Here is a 19,731-nt window from a genome sequence, read left to right as displayed (position 1 = left end):
ATATGTTATGTTTATATGTTAAATATATTTATAAGAATATAAATATATACATGTAAATATTTTCAAAATAAATACTGTATGAGTGTGTATTTATAAAAACATAATAAATATACAAAGTACACATACATATCTTATGTAAACAAAAACTTTTATTTTGGATGCGATTAATCGCGATTAATCGTTTGACAGCACTAATATAAACGTAACATATTTTTCTTAAATATGTACATGCACGTGTGTGTATTTATATGTACATAATAAATATACACAGTACACGCATATATAATATGTAAACAAAAACTTTTGTTTTGGATGCGATTAATCGCGATTAATTGTTTGACAGCACTAGTTTTAATTTTTAATTAAAGATTTTTTTATAAAAATGTTAACTTGTTAACATTAATGCACCATAAACTAACAAACAAAAAATGAACAACTGTATTTTTATAAACTAAATGCTTTGAAAACTATATTGTTCATTGTTAGTTTGTGTTGGCTAATGTTAACGTATGAGAGCTTCTTATAAAGTGTTACCAGGTAGGGAAAGGTCAGTTTCTCTTCTGACAATTTCTTGCGGCAATATCTGCTCATCTTAATCAAAAACATTTATGGCTTCAGAAACACCTCATCTAAGCAAATAATCTTGTGCTCATTGTCATATGCCATATGCTACTGTGTATATAAAGGTGTTGCTTATTTGTTTTACAGGGGCAAAGAATGACAAGTTCCCTCATAAATCATCCCTCTGCAAATAAATAATACCTGACGTGAGTTATATATGTAATGTGGTTTGTTAAACTGTCTTTGCACACACGAATACAGCATGTGTGCAGTACAGATCATTCAGTGCTCACACAATGCTTGAGGTTCTCTGAAATACTGTAACATTCATACCATTAATTAAAAACATGAATTATTAAATTTCACGTTCAAGCCAATATAGGTCTGTGCTTTTTTTTTAATTAAGGGGCACTAATGAGGATGAGATAAATGTCTCAGGGGACCAAGATAAATATATAATATTGGTTTGAACTCCAAAGTCAAACTGATCTGAATTCAGAGGAAGAGAAAAGAGGCAGGGTAACATTTGTGGTGGTCTTCAGTCAGCTTTGGTCTTGTCTGATTCCAGAGTGCCTAGAAAAAAAAAAAAAAAAATTTTTTTAATGTTGAGTATGTGTATATTATTAGGTATGCATTAATATAGATGTTTTGGCTGATATTGATAATGGTAGATTTTATGACCTGAAATGATATGATGGATATTTGAGCAATATTACATGAACAAGAGAGCTGTTTTATTGATTCAGTAGCAAGTTATAGCAAATGTGATATTTCCATTATACACCATTTATTTTATTTATTGTTGTGGCGCCAAAGCAGGATCTAACCAAAAGTTACTTTTATATAAATCTATGTTTAATACTACAGCAGGCGTGTAAAAACAGTGTATTGTGTGAACTGCAGTTTGCTTTCAGTGTCATAATCATCATGAAAACCCTGTGTATTTCAATTGTCCCTTTATAAATTAAATAACGCTTTACAATAAGATTTAATTAGGTAATGCATTAGGTACAATAATGTAGTAAAGAAAAGATGTTGAAATGTTGAAGTAGTTTTATTTAGCAAGGTCACATTCATTTGGTCCATTTATAATGTAATAATAATAAGAAATGTTTAATGAGCACCCGAAGGATCAAGTGACACTGAAGACTGCTGAAAATGCAGCTTTGCCATCAGAAAGAAATTATTTTAAAATATTTTAAAATAGAATGAAATATTTCACAATATTACTGTTTTTACTGTACTTTTTTTCTGTATTCAGCCTTGTTGAGCATAAAAGACTTTTTATGAAAAAAAAACCTTCCAGACCTTTTGAACAATATTATATATATTTTTAAATATAAATACAAAATAATAAATAAATTATAAACATAAAATATAAATATTTTATAAAAATATAAATACACTGTTGGCTAATTATCTAAGGTTACTTTATAATTATTATTTTATTAAAATTATAAAACTGTATTAGTATAATGTCTGTACAAATTAATGGAGATTAATAAATGCTGCAAAAGACACCAAATGCATTAGCTAACTATCGAAAAAAAAAAAACTTTATTATAAAGCGTTGCCATTAAATGATCAAATGAAATGATAATTTATCAGTATGTGGTCCTTGCTTGCCACTTCAGCATAATTTGTCAGATGTTGATCATTTAAAAATAAATTGTGCATCCTGAAATATTAGTAGTTTCTTAAACTGTTTCTTTAGTATTTTTCTTTAATATTTTCACATTATTGTTTGGATACTGCAGTGACATATTCAAGATCTGTGATCTCTTGGCAACTGATTGTGCATTTCAACAAGCTGTTCGAACCGTGAGTCAGAGTGAAGAACAACACAAAGCATTAGTGACGGAAGTGTTCATGGTTAGTTTAGCTGGAGGGGCTGTCGGAGATTACGGTACTGCTGCTTTGGACATAAGAGGGAGATCTTGTACTGAGGATGAAGGGACATAGATCAGCTCCATTGGGAGAGAGCCTGAGGTGTGTGTGTGTGTGTGTGCGTGCTGCTTCGGTGATTTGCAGGTCAGTGTCAAACAGGTGGGAGGAAGTGAAGCCTTCGCCGTCTGCTGCTCTCAGACTGCTCACGGGCTCCGTTCCCATCTGCAGCACGCTGCCTTTGGCGGCACTACACCCACGATGCACTGCTCCCAGTCTATAGCGCTAACAGGTGAAGGAGTGTGCGTGGGTGCATCAGGAAGCTAAGCGGGATGTATATGTACCTGAGGGCAAGTGTATAATGTGTCTAGCTGCTATCCCGGCGTGGGCTGGGGAGCAAGAAAATTTGTAGCTAGACATGATAAACATACAACACACACAAACTCACACATGTAGCCAGTCAATGTTGGATAATACACCAAATCAGAAAAAAAGAGTTATTCCAAACCTGTATGACTTTCTTTTTTCTGTAGAACACAAAAGGATGATGTTTACACTGCTCCGTTCCATGCAAAAGTGAGCAAAGAAAAAACACTGTAAAACACTATAGAATAATCTATTTGGCTTGTATGTTATTTATCCAAGTCTTCTAAAAGCATACAATAAATCTATGAGGTAAAAACATATGCATTCAAATTTGATATGCTGTGAGTCTCTGTAAACCACTGTTAATGCTTGATATTGGATTTGTAATTGTTCATGCTCATTGCCTTATTTTTACATTTATTTGCCATGATCTAACAATCACTAAAAGTTAAAATAATAATAATAAAAAAACAATAATAAAATAATAACAATCATCTAAGTGATTGTGATTGTTAGATGATGGCAAATATATATATATATATATAATAAATATAGAAGATTTTAAGTTTTTTTATTATTATTATAATTTGTTTTAAACTTAAAATCTTTATATATATAATATATATATATATACATACAAATGTCCAGGTAAGCATAACGTAGAGGATCAAAAAGGGGAAACATCCAAAAAGCGATTGCTTGGTTCCTAAGTTTGATTTACGAATTTATAAATTTTGGTTGCTTTTTAATGGAGTGACAGAAACCTCTCAGTAAAAATCTCTTAATTTGTGTTTTGAAGATTAACCAAAGACTTATGTGTTTGGAATGACGTGAAGGTGACTAATTCAAAATGGTGACAGAATTTTCATTTTTGGGTGACCGATCTCTTTAATAAGAGTGTTTGATACAATCTTTAGCAAATCTACAAATAAATAACCTTTTTAATACTCTACATCATAAGTTCTGATACCTAAATTCACTTGTAAGATTTTAAATGATTGATTTTATTTTTAAGTCTTTTATTAATTTTAATTTGTTTATTAAATTAGACGATTAATTACTTAATATCAGCCATTTATTAATATTGGTAATATCAGCCAGATATTAATATTGTTTGTTCCTCACAATAAAGCCTTCGTAGGGCTTTGAATATAGTGCAGTTATATGGACTACTTTTAAGGTGTTTTTTCTGTTCTCAGGAGTAAGTCTGACATGTAATAATAATGAAAGACACTTGATTTTTAGGTGAACTATCCCTTTAAGAAGATATTTTGACAAATCTTGGTAACCAGTTTTGGGTCCCGTCGACTGCACAAATCTGTTTAGTTACCTACATTCTTCAAAATACCTTCTATTGTGCTCCACAGAAGAAAGAAATTCATAAAGGCTTGGAAAGTCGTGAGGGGGAGTAAATGATGACAGAATTTTCATTTTTGGCTAAACCATCCCTTTAACTTACTCTTTGAGGAATCCCAGATGTAGTTGTTCAGGATTTCTCCCAAGACGTAGTAGACACTGATCAGAGCCGTGAGGCAGACGAAGAAGAGAATTCTGGCCATGGGCCCGATGTGCTCCAGCAACGGATAAACCCACACCCCCGTCATGCTGTGCACCCAGCACATCCTATGAGAGCGAGACAGAGAAAATCTGTTACCTCTGTACCCGTGATCTGTCTAATGTGTTTGTCCTTCTGTCTGCTAAATACAGTGCTTGAAAGGCTGCAGAAGCAGTCAACGCACTGTCAATGTGTCTACCATTCATGTCTGTGAATGCTAGACACTGCTCTTTTTGTTACGATGCGGCACTGCTTAAATAATTTTTTTCTGGAGCAATTTTAATGCAGTCACATGGTTATAATCTACGGTCTGACAGCCCGTTTATGTAATGGATTGTGCCTGTTTAATCTACTCCCGCACTCATAACCTTAGCTTTAATGTTTGATGAATAAGGCCCATCTACCTACTTTTCAAATGGCTTGTTTTCTCAGCCTCGTGAGTGTCCTGAGAAATGGTGTGTATAAAAGCTGTCTCTGGAAGTTAATCCTCATGTAAAGCTGCCTATGGATTTAACAACTGCAGGCAAGTCTTATTCCCTGACTAAATAAAATGCAATGCCTAATCAGCTTAATTTAGGGAAGGGAAGTAAGACACAGAGGTGTGTGCTGATAATCTTATACTTGTGGTAATTTTGACAGAGGCCTCCTCCATGCTGTCAAACTAGTTTAGTTTGGCTCCAAGGACTTTCTTCATATTGCCAATTAATCTGTTATATGCAAGACTAAATAAATCCTTGGCTGATTATTTTACAAAGGTTTCTGGGGCAATTTCCATGAATTGTGTATAAAACAGAGCTCGAAACTCAATATTTTCCCCCCATCAAATTGTGCTTGTCAACCTCAGGAGGTCAAACTAAATGTTATACGAGCTGTTTTATTTTCTATTTATTTTATATGAGGTTTGCAGTTTTCCAGTGATGTTGCCAGTTTGAGACTAATTGGATCGAAATAGTTTGAAAATCTTTTGTATATATATTTTATAAAAAAAGAAAAGAAAAGATGATTAATAATTATTATTAATCCCATTTATTATATATATATTTTTTATAATTATTGTTGTTGTTTTTAAACTACACCTGTGTAACAGAATAACAAATTTTTGAGAATGTGTTATTTACTTTTATTATTATTATTATTATTATTATTGAGAAATTATTAATACTTATTATTAATATTTACTTTTTTCTTAATTATGTATTAATTATTATATTTATTATGGCATCAACTAGTATTAAATTTATTAATAAATAAACTATTAATAAGTAATTCAATAAAAAATAAATAAATGTATTGTTGTTTTTTAACTACACCAGAACATGATGTAACAGTATCTAAATAGTTTAAAAATCCTGGTTTGTTTGATTTTATTAATTTTTTTCTTAGCTTGCAAATAAATACATAATAATAAATTATTATTGTTATTAATTATTATAACACCATATATTTAATAATAACTAAAATAATAATAATAATTGTATTGTTCTTGTTTATGGCGGGCCAAATTACTCAAAATTAAATAATTAAATAACTGTTGAAATATATAAATAAATGCAGAAATTAATATATAAATATGAATTAATTAATTTATTCATTCATTTTATTTATATATTTATTTATTTCTTCATTCGTTTCTTCATTTATTTATTTCCTCCCTCCACATTTCATTTTCAGGGTTATGGTTGTCGGCACGTCACTCAGTAGGCAGTGTCACCTTTCAAACTCGATTTCTTGGTCTTTCTAATTGAGGCATCTTTTTCTTGTTTCAAGAGCTATGGTTGAGTATGGGAGGAGCGTCTCACTGCAGCCCACAAGATCCAGGGGGTGTGGTTGGATCCAGATCCAACTCCTCCCAGCTTACATTTACCTAAACCTACCCGTCTCCACCCCCTGATCCCTAAACCCACCCATCTCCACCCCTAAACCTACCAATATGATGTCACACTTAGATGTAGGCGGGGTTGGATGTCCACCGCAGGATGCGGCGAGCCCTACTTGGAGTATGGTGCAGTAAAAGATCTGTTGTCGATTCTTGCAGATGAAGTTGACTATGACATAATTTTAATTCAAGTAGAAAATATCCGGGAGATGTTGGCTGCACGTGTAAACAGAGCGTATTCACACCGCATGCAGAGGCGGCGCAGCAGCAGATTGTTTCGGCACAGTCTATTTTTGCTGCACCGCTTATGCTGAATTAAAGCCACAGTGATCAAAACTGACCTGATTAACGTGAAAAATAACACATTTTCGTGTAATAAATACATTCGTGATGCACAATCACCATATGAAAAAATCACTTCTGCGAGGTTTTGCCCAAACTTCAAAGGCCTGTTTAAATTAATAAAACTAGAGGCATTTGTTACTTGTACTTTTTATCATATAAACTACCTATATACAGCATGTTATTTTTCCCTGACACGGCCAGGATTAGTTTTGGCTTTGTTTTCGTGCTTGCTGAAGGTAATGATCGAAAAGTAGTTTGACCAATAGCATGCAAGCATTGTACATAATTGACCAATCATGGTGTGTGTGACAAGGTGGGATCTACGGTCAAAGCGATGCAAATATGCGTACACATTAAAGTGTGTTTGACTTAAAGCGGCGCGGCTCAGACCGATCGGTGTTTGACTTCAGAGTACCTCGAGAGCGTTTTGAAAGCATAAGGAACCATTGATGTCATACACCGATCGGTCTGCACGTGCAAACAAAGCCAAAGCCTAGATATTTTAGGCAATATAGAAATCCTGGCCAGGACACATCCGGGGCAAATGGCAGGTATGGTCACCCTAAAGAGGGGCACATGTCGCATCGCAACAGAGTATGCTGGCCATATCATACACCTAAGCACATGGCACACATTGTTCAGAGGAGAACGCTGGAAAATACCACAGAATTGATGATACTGGTCTGTATTTAAAGTAGCTACACAAGCCGCGTGACAGCGCTGCCAGTATTAAAGCACAAGAAAAATTTCCTAAATTAGAAAGACCAAAGAAATCGAGTTTGAAAGGTGACACTGCCCACTGAGTGATGTGCCGACAACATAACCCTGAAAATGAAATAAAATAATTAATTTCTGCATTTATGTATTTAATTATTTCATTGTGTATTTAACAATTTATTTATGTATTTAATTATGTATTTAACGATTTATTTATATATTTCAACATTTATTTAATGATTTAATTTTGAGTAATTTGGCCCTCCATACTAGTTGCCGTTGGTATTTTAAACTACACCAGAATTTCTAACAGGGTCACAGGTTTAGCCTAAAGCTAATGACCAAATGTTGGCTTGTAGTTATTGATAAACTTGTATCTTTTATAAAGGGATAAGTCAAAGTCTCTGTTTTAAGCGGGGATACAGACGCCTTTTGCTGGGTTCATTTCACTTTAGGTGATAGTTTACATGGGATTTGTGCCCAAAGTTTACCCTATTTGTGGAAAGAATTCAAGCTAATTAATTACTATGCAGAAAGACATAAGGGAATGATTTGGAGGTCAGGAAGATCAGGTGACCAGATGGAATCTTTCTTTTGACTGACACTGTGCTAGAACAATGCAAAGCCAGTTTTCCCTGATCATAATACCTACAGGGAGTCCTTTGCAAATGAGCCCAGTGTGATATTAAAAATGACTGTGCTGAAAAGAGACATTTACCATACAACATATCCCACAGCAAACATGCACACCGCGAAGAGTCCACAGGTCCTGCTGGGATATCGATGGTGTGTTGTTCTCATCTCAATTATGATAAAAGGAAGAACTGTTGTGTGCTGAAAGGACAGAAACAGATCACAGTTAGCTTTACAAATGACTCTAAAATATAAAAAGATCACGCAGTGTCGCCAAATTTCAATGCACTGGCTCCAGCAAAGCTGAGTTTTCCAGGAAGTGTTCCATTTAATGTCTAAACGTGGTTTCACTGCGGATTGATGGGTCATAAATCTGATATATGCAGTATCTGACTTCAATTATAATATTGGTTACTCTGATATCCAATTAATGGATTATAAATATTACAATTTTGAAGTTTTTAAAAAATAACCACCTGCAACCAATATGCAGCTCTGCAGTAAATGAAGTTATTTCAAGGATACCCAAGGGGGTTATTTCAAGGGTTAATTATAATGATTACAAACTTGATGTCGAAATTTATATCCAAATGCTAATTAATCTGCACAGAATGGAACCCAGACCACAAAATGTAGCTATAATAAGCTTAAATTATCTTGTTTTAGTCAAAATGACTGAATCAAAAGTGCTGTTTGTCACTGCATCTGGAACGTGGATCAAACCCAAAAGGCATCTTTTCCTGAACAATGGGTGAGTAGTTCTCTTTTATTATTTTATGTTGCTTCACAAGATCATAAACGCTTATTGACACATACTTTTACGTTGCATTATATCTGTATTTGTTGCTGAATTAAGCAAGTGATGTGTAGCAAAAATAGGCCATGCATAGTGTGATATATGCAAAACAATTTTTTTCAGCCATCTTGATTAACTCGTCATTCCACTCCTCTAACCACCTGCATTAGGACCAAGAATAGAACGGTTACACAACCTAAAGCAAATGATTAATTAAAGGAAGCTGGGTGTGGATTGAAGCCGAGTTTGACTAACAAGCTGACATGGTTTCATGTGCCTGAAAAGATGGAGACGTGCTAGACGAGCCAAGCCTGGGCGGGGGCTTCTCCTGCCATGTGCGTGACGAGAATGGGTGAGCTATCATTATTATAACCATCAATACCATTATGCAAGCCAATACAAACACTTCAGGTCATGGATAGTAACATAAAGTTAGTTTATTGTTTTTTTTAATGTAGAGCTGAACATCTGTTTCATTTTTATGAGAGCGCTGCCATGTGCATTGTGCATGAGAAAATATTTAGACTGATGGTTTGTTAAAAGTTGCATTGAACGATGACATAATGCACATTAAGTCAGTATTAAAGGCTAATAATTTGAAAACAGACATTCATTGTGTACTTAAAGTCATCGTTTGCTCACCTTCATGCCGTTTCAAGCCTGTATGACTTTCTTCTTCAGTAGAACTCGAAAGAAGATATTTTGAAGAATGTTGGTAACCAAATGGTTTTGCTTCACATGGACTTCCATTTTTGACCACATAATGGAAGTCTACGGAAGCCCGTTTTTGCTTCAGAATAAAAAAACTAAATTCTTGCAATTTGTTTATAACTCACAATTCTGGCTTTTTAGGCAATTCTGAGAAACAAATTCAGAATTGAGAGATATGAATTCAAACATTTTTTTCTTGCAATTCTGAGTTTATATCTTGGATTTCTGAGAATTCTAAGAAAAACTATTCAGAACTGCAGGTAAAAAGTGTGAACTGTGAGACTCAGTCCTTTCTACTAAATCGTATAATACTTATTAATTTATTTTTATATATCTTGTATTTATTTTCCGCTTGTATAGTTCTAGTTGCTATACATTTCCTATACAATGCATTTTTCTTTTTACATGCTTTCTCTATTCCCTTAGTAATCCATGGTTCATCCTCATTTTTTTGCTTCATTACAGTCTTCGTTAACAAACAACGTTTTTCGTATTTTTCAATTAATATGGACAAAAAAGCATCATAAGCACTATTAGGATCTTTACTTGCATAAACTTCACATAAGTCCTCACTGAGAGCAACAATGATTTCTGGTGTTCTATATCGAATTAATTTAAATCTATTTATCCTACTACCTTTTGTTTTATCAAATAATCTTTGAAATATTGCAAAAACTGGAAAATGATTAGTCATATCATTTATAAATAATCCTCCTACTATTTTTCCTTCAATTTCGTTTGTATATATATTATCTATTAATGTAGCAGTATTTTTAGTTATTCAATCGCAGGAAATAGACCTTTACTATATAGTGACAAAGTTACAAAGTTTTCAAAACACACAACATCTTTCCCCACACTTTACTGATTCGGGGGGACAGGTTAGAATAAAAAGAAATTAAATAAATAAATAATAACAAATACCATACACTTCCTACATTCTATAACTTAAAGCATCTTCAATATCTCATGAGGGGTTAAAATATCTTTTAACAAAGTCCAAAAACACCTCCCAGATATCAAGAAATTCAGAGGGGTTCTTTCTTATTACATATGTAAGTTTTTCAAGAGCCAAACATGATATTAAGTTTTTCAGCCATTGTCCAATGGAAGGGCAATTGATATTTTTCCAGCACAGGGCAATAGAACGTCTTGCTTGTAATAGACTCAGATCCACCAATTTTCTTTCTTTAGTGGGCAAAGAGAGCAATCGTCTTCATACATACTCAATACACATAATACAGGACTTAAAGGAATTGGAGAGGAAGTAAATTGAGAAACATAGTGAATCACCCCTACCCAAAACTTCTGTACCTCCTCACATTCCCACACACAATGGAAAAATGTACCTAGACGCTTATTACATTTAAAACATAGATCAGGAATATTAGTCTTACAGGGGTTATATACGTTCTCATTACCCAATTATATTGTAAAAGTCTTAACCGAGAGTTCAAAGTCTGTGTTTGTGCATTTAAACAAATTGTATTCCAGTCATCTACTGAGATATCCATATTTATATCTTAGATCCATGCTTGTCTTTTATTTTCAGCGCATTTTTTCGGATTTCCTCTTAGTATCCAGTGACAATATTTAAAAAATGTTTGGGTGGACAATCCCATTGGGCTCCTTCCATTGCATGTTCACTTCTTCTGTTAGTCACCAGGTGGCACCGTTCTTACATAGAGACAGTCAAAACTCTCTTGTCCCCTGCAGATCTTGCCTCATTTGACCCCACGTCTGTGGTGGAAACGGCATCTAAAGGAAGACTTATGAGCCTTACTGAAATTACATGACATGTTGATATTCTGATATGCTTTTAACATGCCACCACAGCTCTCACTGAACACCCTTTTGCAACACATAATCATATTTCCACACTAAATAAAAAACAGACCGCATTTACTGGGCTTTCCCTAGATATGAGTGTGCCAGCCCGCTTGAAGCTCGGATGCTGGGTGTTTAAGTCTGTCTCATCAGATCGGCAGGTCTGAACTTGTCTTTGACAAGTGTGAGGATGAGATATACAGTCAGGGGGAAGGCAGATATTTGTGTCATTCTGTGAGTGAACCCATGATGTGCTAGATACCAGTTATGAGTCACGTTACTGCTAACCAAACAGATACTGTAATGCTCAAGAAAAGCGGCCGATGTCAATCAAAAGTCATATATAGGAAGGTTAATCAGCTCGGATTCACTGTGACCCAATTTTCAGTAGTTGGTGTTTTCACCAGTGTTGTTAAGGCTGTGTGACGCACTGAGATGTTTTTGAGTCTTAATTAATTGTTCCCAGTAACACAACTTAGTGTATCCGAGTTGAATTTGCTTGTTTACTAAATGGAAAATATCCCATGTATAGCCAATACATCCATGTCAGTGTCAGCTGTACTGTGTGTAAGGTCAAGATTTTAGAAACGATTCTTCTATCACTTCCTCCTTGTAAATCTAAGAATTGTTTGGCGCCTGTCACTGTTATTGAGGTTTGTGTGTAAAGCATTGTGGGCTATGTGCATTCAACTGAAACTTTTGCACGTAATGCCTTTGCTTTGCAATATGTTCTCTTCAGAGGTTCCTCAACTGTAAATTGCTTTGGATAAAAGCATCTGCCAAATGAATAAATGTAAATGTAAATACTGCAGAGCTGTTTGTCATTTGTAAGAATGAAATGGAAACATGCTTTATAAAGTAATCATTTCTAAAACAAAAAATAGACATAATAACAGGACATGCTGAGAACAATAATTAAGACTTAGAATAAGTATATGTAAAGTCATATATATATATATATATATATATATACACACACACACACACACACACACACTCTACTGTTTAAAAATTAACAATTTATTGTTTTTTTTTTAGCAAGGATGTATTCAATTATTAAATTCACCAAAATTTACATAAATTAACTTTTTGATTTATCAAAGAGTACTGAAATGATTGTATCATGGTTTCTACAAAAAATTTATATATATTATTATGATTATTATATATATATATATATATATATATATATATATATATTACAACGATTTCTGAAAATTCAGCTTTGCCATCAAAACACTAAAATAGAAAACAGTTATTATTAATTATTAATACTACACACACACACACACGTGTATAAAGTGTATATATATATATATATATATATATATATATATGAATGAAATGGATGTGTGTGTGTGTGTGTATACTATATATATATATATATATATATATATATATAGTATACACACACACACACACACACACACATATAGAGAGAGAGACTGAGACATATAGAAATATAGAAAATAGAAATCCATCTAGCTGCAATGTGACTAAGTACACATCCAGACAATTTTCTCAGCACCATGAGTGAAGAGTTTTTTCAAGACTTGTTAAAAATGTTGAGATAAAAATGGTTTTAAAAATGTGTCGCGAGACCCCTGCATTCTGTTCCTCATCTAGTTATTAGAACACAAGAACACGTCCTGTGTGAATGAGCATGCTTCTGACTCATTCTGTGCTGTCTGCTCTCGGTACGTGTGGTTTGGCACACTGTCTACGCTGACTGCAGGCTGCAAAAACATTAGGGTGGTAAATGCATTTACTGTAGTTGCTAATTTCTTTATTATGTTTTTGTTTAATATTAATATGAATCAATTATTATTAAGATTACTTAATTAGGATTAATAATCTAAATTAATGTTAATTTAATTTGACATTCAAAGTTGAATTATGCAGTGTAAAATGCAATTTCTTTCTCTTTTTTTTAAACAGTGAACTGATGTTGGATACTCTAATCCTTTGTGTGTTCTCTGTTCTTCTTGTGTGTGCATTTGCACATCTTCACCATAATGATTTTTCCCTAATCGTTCAGTGCCCTCAAATATTTACAAAACATGTTTGCGACAAGTTTGGGAGATTCCGAAAACCTTTTCATCTCTTCCCAGAAGCAAGTCAGCGAGTCAAAGTTGGCACTTGGATAATAGACAGTTATTCTGTTCATTACGGTGATTACAGTCTAATTGCTATAATGCCAAACCTCTGCAGAAAAAAACTAAGAACGTATGCTTCTAGAGGTGTGGAGATGTGTCTCAGCACGCATGTAGCGCTGAAGTATTCTCCAAGGAGCTCCCTCACCCACACACATTCCATCTAACAAATCACAGTGAGGGGTAATCATTAATGCCCCGCTATCGAAACCCCTCATGATCTGCTGAAATGACTCTCAAACTCTCCAGACTGATCTTGGGAGACTTGTGGCTGTACTAGAGCACTTGTGCAGAAGCTAGCGTGGGTTTTGAAGCTGCATACCAATAAGGGAATTGTAACAAGCAAAAAAAAACAAACAAAAAAAAAACATTTATATTAACAAAGAAGGCCAAAATATTGAATATGACACAAATTGAGGCCTAATTTGGTCATTCTTTTAAATTGCAATATAGTGAAATATTACAATTTAAAAGAACATAATATATATATATATATTAGGGGTGTACCCGACTAAGGATTTTCATAGTCGAATTGGAATTTTCTAATCTTGCCGATGTTCAAATCATATGTTTGGGGGCGGGGCAAAATAATTACCAAGAGTCAAGTCAGACACAGACACGCAGGGAAAATGTAGCAGACGACTCGCAGATACAAACGGGGTAAATAATGTTTTATGTTTTGATTAAAAGATAAACGTCAGCGAAACCCTAAGAATTCACATTTTATTTACAATAGTGCTCTCATTATAATGTTATGACGGTAGTTCTGCATTTCTGTTTTGAGCTGCCAGCGCTGAAGATGACCAGTAGAATGAAGCTTTTGATAGCAGGTTTTTAATCAAAGGGATTTAACTCATCATTTATCATAGCCTATAGAATACGCTTCTATAGCTACAACATAATGTTAATATTACAACTTATAGGCTATCTGAACGAAATGGACATGTCCTGCACGTGTCTTTCACTCACCTGTGTCAATTTGAGTCTCTTTAAAGATTTAAATCCCTGTTGCTAAAATGCTCCTCTGCAGGTCACGCATTATGGAGAGTGAAACTTAAATCTATAGGGGTGGTTGGATATAATTCACGCATGTTAAAATATTTATTTGAAGCTTCTTTCTTTTCAGATTCTTATTTACAGCATTATTTTAATAGGCTATATATTAACCTATTGGGAGAAAACTGGTAGTTTAATGTGAAATTAAAGATTTGAGCACCCCTATATTTCCAAAATGGCATGACCATAACACCCCGCGAATATTCGACTGTGAGATTGGGAGTCGAATCAGGCTCCCCCTATCGAAGCATCGAATCGTCGACTATTCGGGGTCACCCCTAATATATATATAGCTACATATATATCAGGGGCAAGGGAGGCAGTGTCTCCTCAAATAATTGGATAGGAAAATAATCGATATTACAAACATAAATCGCAAATATTACTAAATATGGCATTAAAAGTATAAAAGTCACTCATTTTTTATAAAGTAAAACCCGTGACACCCGCAGGTAAAGTTCCAGCGGAGGCTTGCCTCCCTTTGGTCCCTTTCGACTTAAAACGGAGACTCTAAGCGTGCGGTGACTTTTCTGGAGGCTCATTGAAATGAACAGGGGAAAGTCACGTGAGAGGAGGCAGTGCCTCCATCGTGCTATAATTGGATATAATCGGTTATGATTGGATGTGATTGGTTCCTGCGACAAATCCCGCCTCTTGTTTTCGTGCGACATCTCGGCATGAATGAAGAAAATGATGGCGTTATTGACTAATTATAAAGTAAGTAAACAACTCTCCTGCTTAGATATCACTGCTTTATCAAAATAAAACTTGAAATGGTCTGAAAACGTGATGACTGCGTCAGTTTTGAGTGAGCATTCTGTGTGATGAAATGAAAGATATATCTTCGTGTCTGTGGCAGTGTTTACATTGCTTGACAATGATGACTTACAAAAATAAGTTGACTATTAAAAAGAACAGCTGAACATCAGTTCACAAATAAAAATTATTGGTAACATTTTACAATAAATTGACATTTAATCTAACATGAACAAACAATGACCATTTATTACAGTATTTAGCCTATTAATCTTTGTTTACATTAGTTAATACAAAGACAGTTCATTGTTAGTTCATGTTAGTTCACGGTGCTTAAACTAATGTTAACAAACACAACTTTTGATTTTAATAGTGCATTAGTAAATGTTGAAATTCATATTAACTAAGATTAACAAATGCTGTAGAAGTAGGCTATTGTTTATTCTTAGTTCATGTTAACTACAGTAGAACTAATGAAATCTTATTGTTTCCAGAATATTGTTCAAATTGTTACTGCCTTTAGTCATTATTTTGGAATAAAAATAAAAATGCATAAAAACATTATGAAATGTAGGCCTATAATTAGTATTAAAATGATGAAATAAAATAAAAAATAATATTAATACAAAATATAATTATATTTGTTCTCTTTTTTATGTAATATTTATTTACCCAGGAAAATGGTAAACATTAAGTGTAACGGAGACACATACACACACACACACACACACACACACACACACACACACACACACACACACACACACACACACACATACACACACACACACACACACACACACATATACCTCTGACACAACATACATGACCTCTGACACAAACCACACAACTATTGCTTCACTTTATTAGTTCTTTGTGTTTGACTATCTCCATCATAAAATGTCTTTCACACTCTCTTTCATAGACATAGCGCAGGCTTGCATCTGGGAATAGAGTTGGGCTTTACCCCAGGACCCTCTCTTCACATACATAATGTCTGTTTCATTGGTAATGATAATAATCATAGCCTCACATGCAATTACGAGTTGTGGTTATGGATGCACAACTGCCAGATCTCAGAATAGACCACATTTGGGAAAAGCAAGACTAAGAAAGATTGTATCTGTGGGTGCAAATAGCCAAAGCAACAAGAACAGTCCTCTGCCTGGTGATCACATAATCCACTGTGATCAGTGATAAGCTATACTTTAATGCTCACTGACACTTATAGTTATTTCATGATATGGAGAGCTCTAGAGGAATAGACTTATTGGCAGAACCTTTGCCCAAACATTCCAGCCCCTGGAGTTGGTTAAGCAGCACTGTTTCTTATTTTTGTCTTCTGACAGTGGTGAGACAGCGTATGTAAGGATTTCACAGCTGCGTCCCAGTTGGGATTCAACCCAACACTCTGTGGTCAAAGTGTCAAGGCTTCAGCTACTGCCACATTAGCGTTTGGCTGCAGTCTGCCACTTTATACTTGAACCAAGGACATAAGATTGTCATTAGGGGAATAAAAATATATCATGGTGCAGCAATCTGATAATAGAAATCAATGCATCCATTACGGAAATTTAATAATCAATTATAATGGCTATAATAAAACCCCATGTGTTACAGACGCCATCTCAGATTACTTAGTTCCTGAGTTTGGATTTCTGCATCATTCGTAATTGTCTGCATCCATTTGTTGTAGCTTTCTTTTTCAGTTGTGATTTATTTAAATATTTATTAATGTGTATTCTAGAATACTTGGATAGTATACTTAGAAATGTACTTAAAAGTGGCATTAAAGTATAGTTGTTAATTCTATGGCGTTGCTTGATTAAGCAACTTTTTACTATGCTTTATGTTGATTTTTATTGAATAAACATATTTCTTCCAAAATTAAGATTTTTAAATGTTTTTTAAAGAAGTTTATTAAGCTCACCACGTCTGCATTTATTTGATCAAAAAATAAAGTAAAAACAGTAATACTGTCCTATTGTTACAATTATTATCTGTTGTTTTCTATTTTAATATATTCTAAAATATAATCTATGAATTTCCAGCAGCCATTACTCAAGCCTTCAGTGTCACATGATCCCTCAGAAATCATTCTAATATTCTGATTTGGTGCTTCAGAAACATTTTGGTAACACTTTATTTAAAAACTTTATGTATAATGCATTATAAAGGGTTATTAAAGGGTAATGCATAATTATTTATAATGTACATTGTGATACATTATTTCTTGTTTTAAATCATTATAACAAAATTTTAAATGCATAGTGTAACAGTTTTATAATTATTAAAAAATAATCAAATAATTAACAATAATTTGTTATCATTATAATTAACAATTAATAATGAGATTGCTATTAATGAAAATGCATTATAAGGTACATTACAAGGCATAAATAATGCTTTTCTAATGCATTATACATAAAGGCTTTAAGTACAATGTTACCAAAATTTCTTATTATTTCTTATTAATGCTGAATAACATATTTGCCACTTAATATTTTTGTGGAAGCCGTGATACAATTTTTCAGAATTCTTTGATAAATAGAAAGTTAAAACAACAACAACATTTATTTCAAAAAGAAATATTGTCTTTACTATCACCTTTCATCATTTTAATAAGCCCTTTCTGAATAAAAAAAATATATATTTCTTTTCTTTTCTTTTTTAATTATATTGTTCCAAAAATTTTGAACAGTAACATACTTTTTTGTTGTTTTAGTCTGCACCATGAATTCTCTCTCTACTTACATTTATGTATTCAGCAGCAAATGTTTGAAAATAATTATGAATTGTTCCAAAATAATCAAATATGAATGAATCAGGCTAAATACTGATGTATAAGGCAAATTAAATCAGAACAAATATTTACATTTTTTTTTTTTTGTCATTACTAGTCATTGCAGGGGTCATTGCTGACAAAAAAAAAAAAAAGAGTTTAGAAAATATGCCACAACAAAAAGACCAACAAAAGTGTTCTTCTTGGAAATCAATAGTGATTATTATCTGTGCAAAGAAAGCAGTTGTTGAAAGAGTTGTTCTTTCAAAAAACGCAAGACAACTATGATTAATAGGATGTCATATCAATACACATACTACAGCTTGTTTGGAGCTGTGGATAGAGTTACTTGTGAGAGATGAGCCAGTTGGTTAAAGGCCCATGATTCGGTCTTATCACAGTCCAGCTTGCCCCGACCTGTCAAAGCGGCCGAACCCTGAGGAATCCGAACAGGAGATATGCATGCTAACCGTGCAGCGGGGCGGGTATAGGGTGACAGAGAGAGTGCTCCCAAGGTCGGGTGTTGGGTTTCCTCGCTTAGCCTCCCAGGCTGGTTGTGACATACTCCCCACGGCTCCCAGTCAACAGGGGCTCACATGACCTCTTAGCCCTTTTCCCCTTGGCAGCCGTGAATCCCCACTAAATACCACTCCGAGCTGCTACGCAAACAGCTGCCACCACAAGGAGAGCCTGTTTAGGTCCCCGCTCAGCTGGATCGGTATCAGTTGATTTGTCCTGACGGTGCATTTTTTGCCACTGAGGCGAGCTTGAATGTGACCCAGACTTGTTTTATTTTAGCTTGTGTTTGTGGGCCCCTGTCTTAATTTAACATGGCAGCTCTCTTTCTCTGACCACTAGGCTTAGAAGCTCTTGGAGTCTTGTGGTTTTGGCCAGCGTGCCTGGACTGTCTGTGGAAAATCCCCTCCAACAAAACAGCACAACTCACTCAGAGGACCCTGAAATATAAACAGGACAGGCCTTGTCAAACACTCGCAGGATTGACTTCATATCCTCCTGTTTCAGTGAAAGTGCCGCATGCATGCACTTCAGATTGATGCCACTCGAGTGCCAAACACTTGCTCTGTGAGAGCAGAATGAATGGAGAGATAGAATTAATCAGGTACAGATCGACAGATGTAATGTTTCGGTGTCTTAACAATAAAATTAACAATAATCATCATTGATAATTGATATGCATAAATGATTTCTAAATGTTATGTTATGTTAATAGTGTTATATTCAGTGTTGTCAGACCTCTGTTGTGTCATGTGTTCCCGCCTTTTGTGTCCATATTTGGTTTGTTTCCTGTCCTTGTTTAGTGTGATTATTAGTTAATTCTTGTCCAGCTGTGTTTGTCTCATTATCTTAATTATCCTGTGTATTTATAGTCATGTCTGTTCAGTTTGATTTTGTCTGGTCTACTCGTTACTCCCCGGTGTTCCTGTCTGTGTTTACCTTGCCTTGTCTTTGTCACGGTTCATAGAATCACTGTCTCAGCCTGCTTGTCTGTTTTGGTGTGTGTGTGTGTGTGTGTGTGTGGTTGAGTGGGTGTGGCCAGCTCGTGATTACGGGCTGAGCGGCTCCAGCTGTTACTCATCACTGGGGACAATTTAAGATCAGCTAACACATCTCTCAGTGTCAGATCCTTAAGAGTTTCACTGTGTTCCTGTGTTGCTTCTCGTTGTTCCTGTAGTGTTCCTGTTTCTGTCCTGT

At 34.4% G+C, this 19,731-nt stretch overlaps 1 pseudogene across 1 annotated transcript in view; it reads right to left on the bottom strand.

Moving 5' to 3' along the window:
- Positions 1–1,099: 1,099 nt before the first annotated feature.
- LOC306843973 (androgen-induced gene 1 protein-like) overlaps positions 1,100–19,731 on the bottom strand; it is a 42,930-nt pseudogene continuing 24,298 nt past the window's right edge. The window contains exons 4-6 of the transcript in view: positions 8,023–8,138; positions 4,271–4,434; positions 1,100–1,134 (exon numbers count right to left, since the gene is read on the bottom strand). The product of the transcript in view is annotated as an androgen-induced gene 1 protein-like (transcript). The remainder of the gene's footprint in view (positions 1,135–4,270; positions 4,435–8,022; positions 8,139–19,731) is intronic.

The sequence above is a fragment of the Barbus barbus genome (assembly GCF_936440315.1).
Source record: "Barbus barbus genome assembly, chromosome: 24".
Taxonomy (NCBI): domain Eukaryota; kingdom Metazoa; phylum Chordata; class Actinopteri; order Cypriniformes; family Cyprinidae; genus Barbus; species Barbus barbus.
This window is presented reverse-complemented; position numbering and strand designations above follow the sequence as displayed.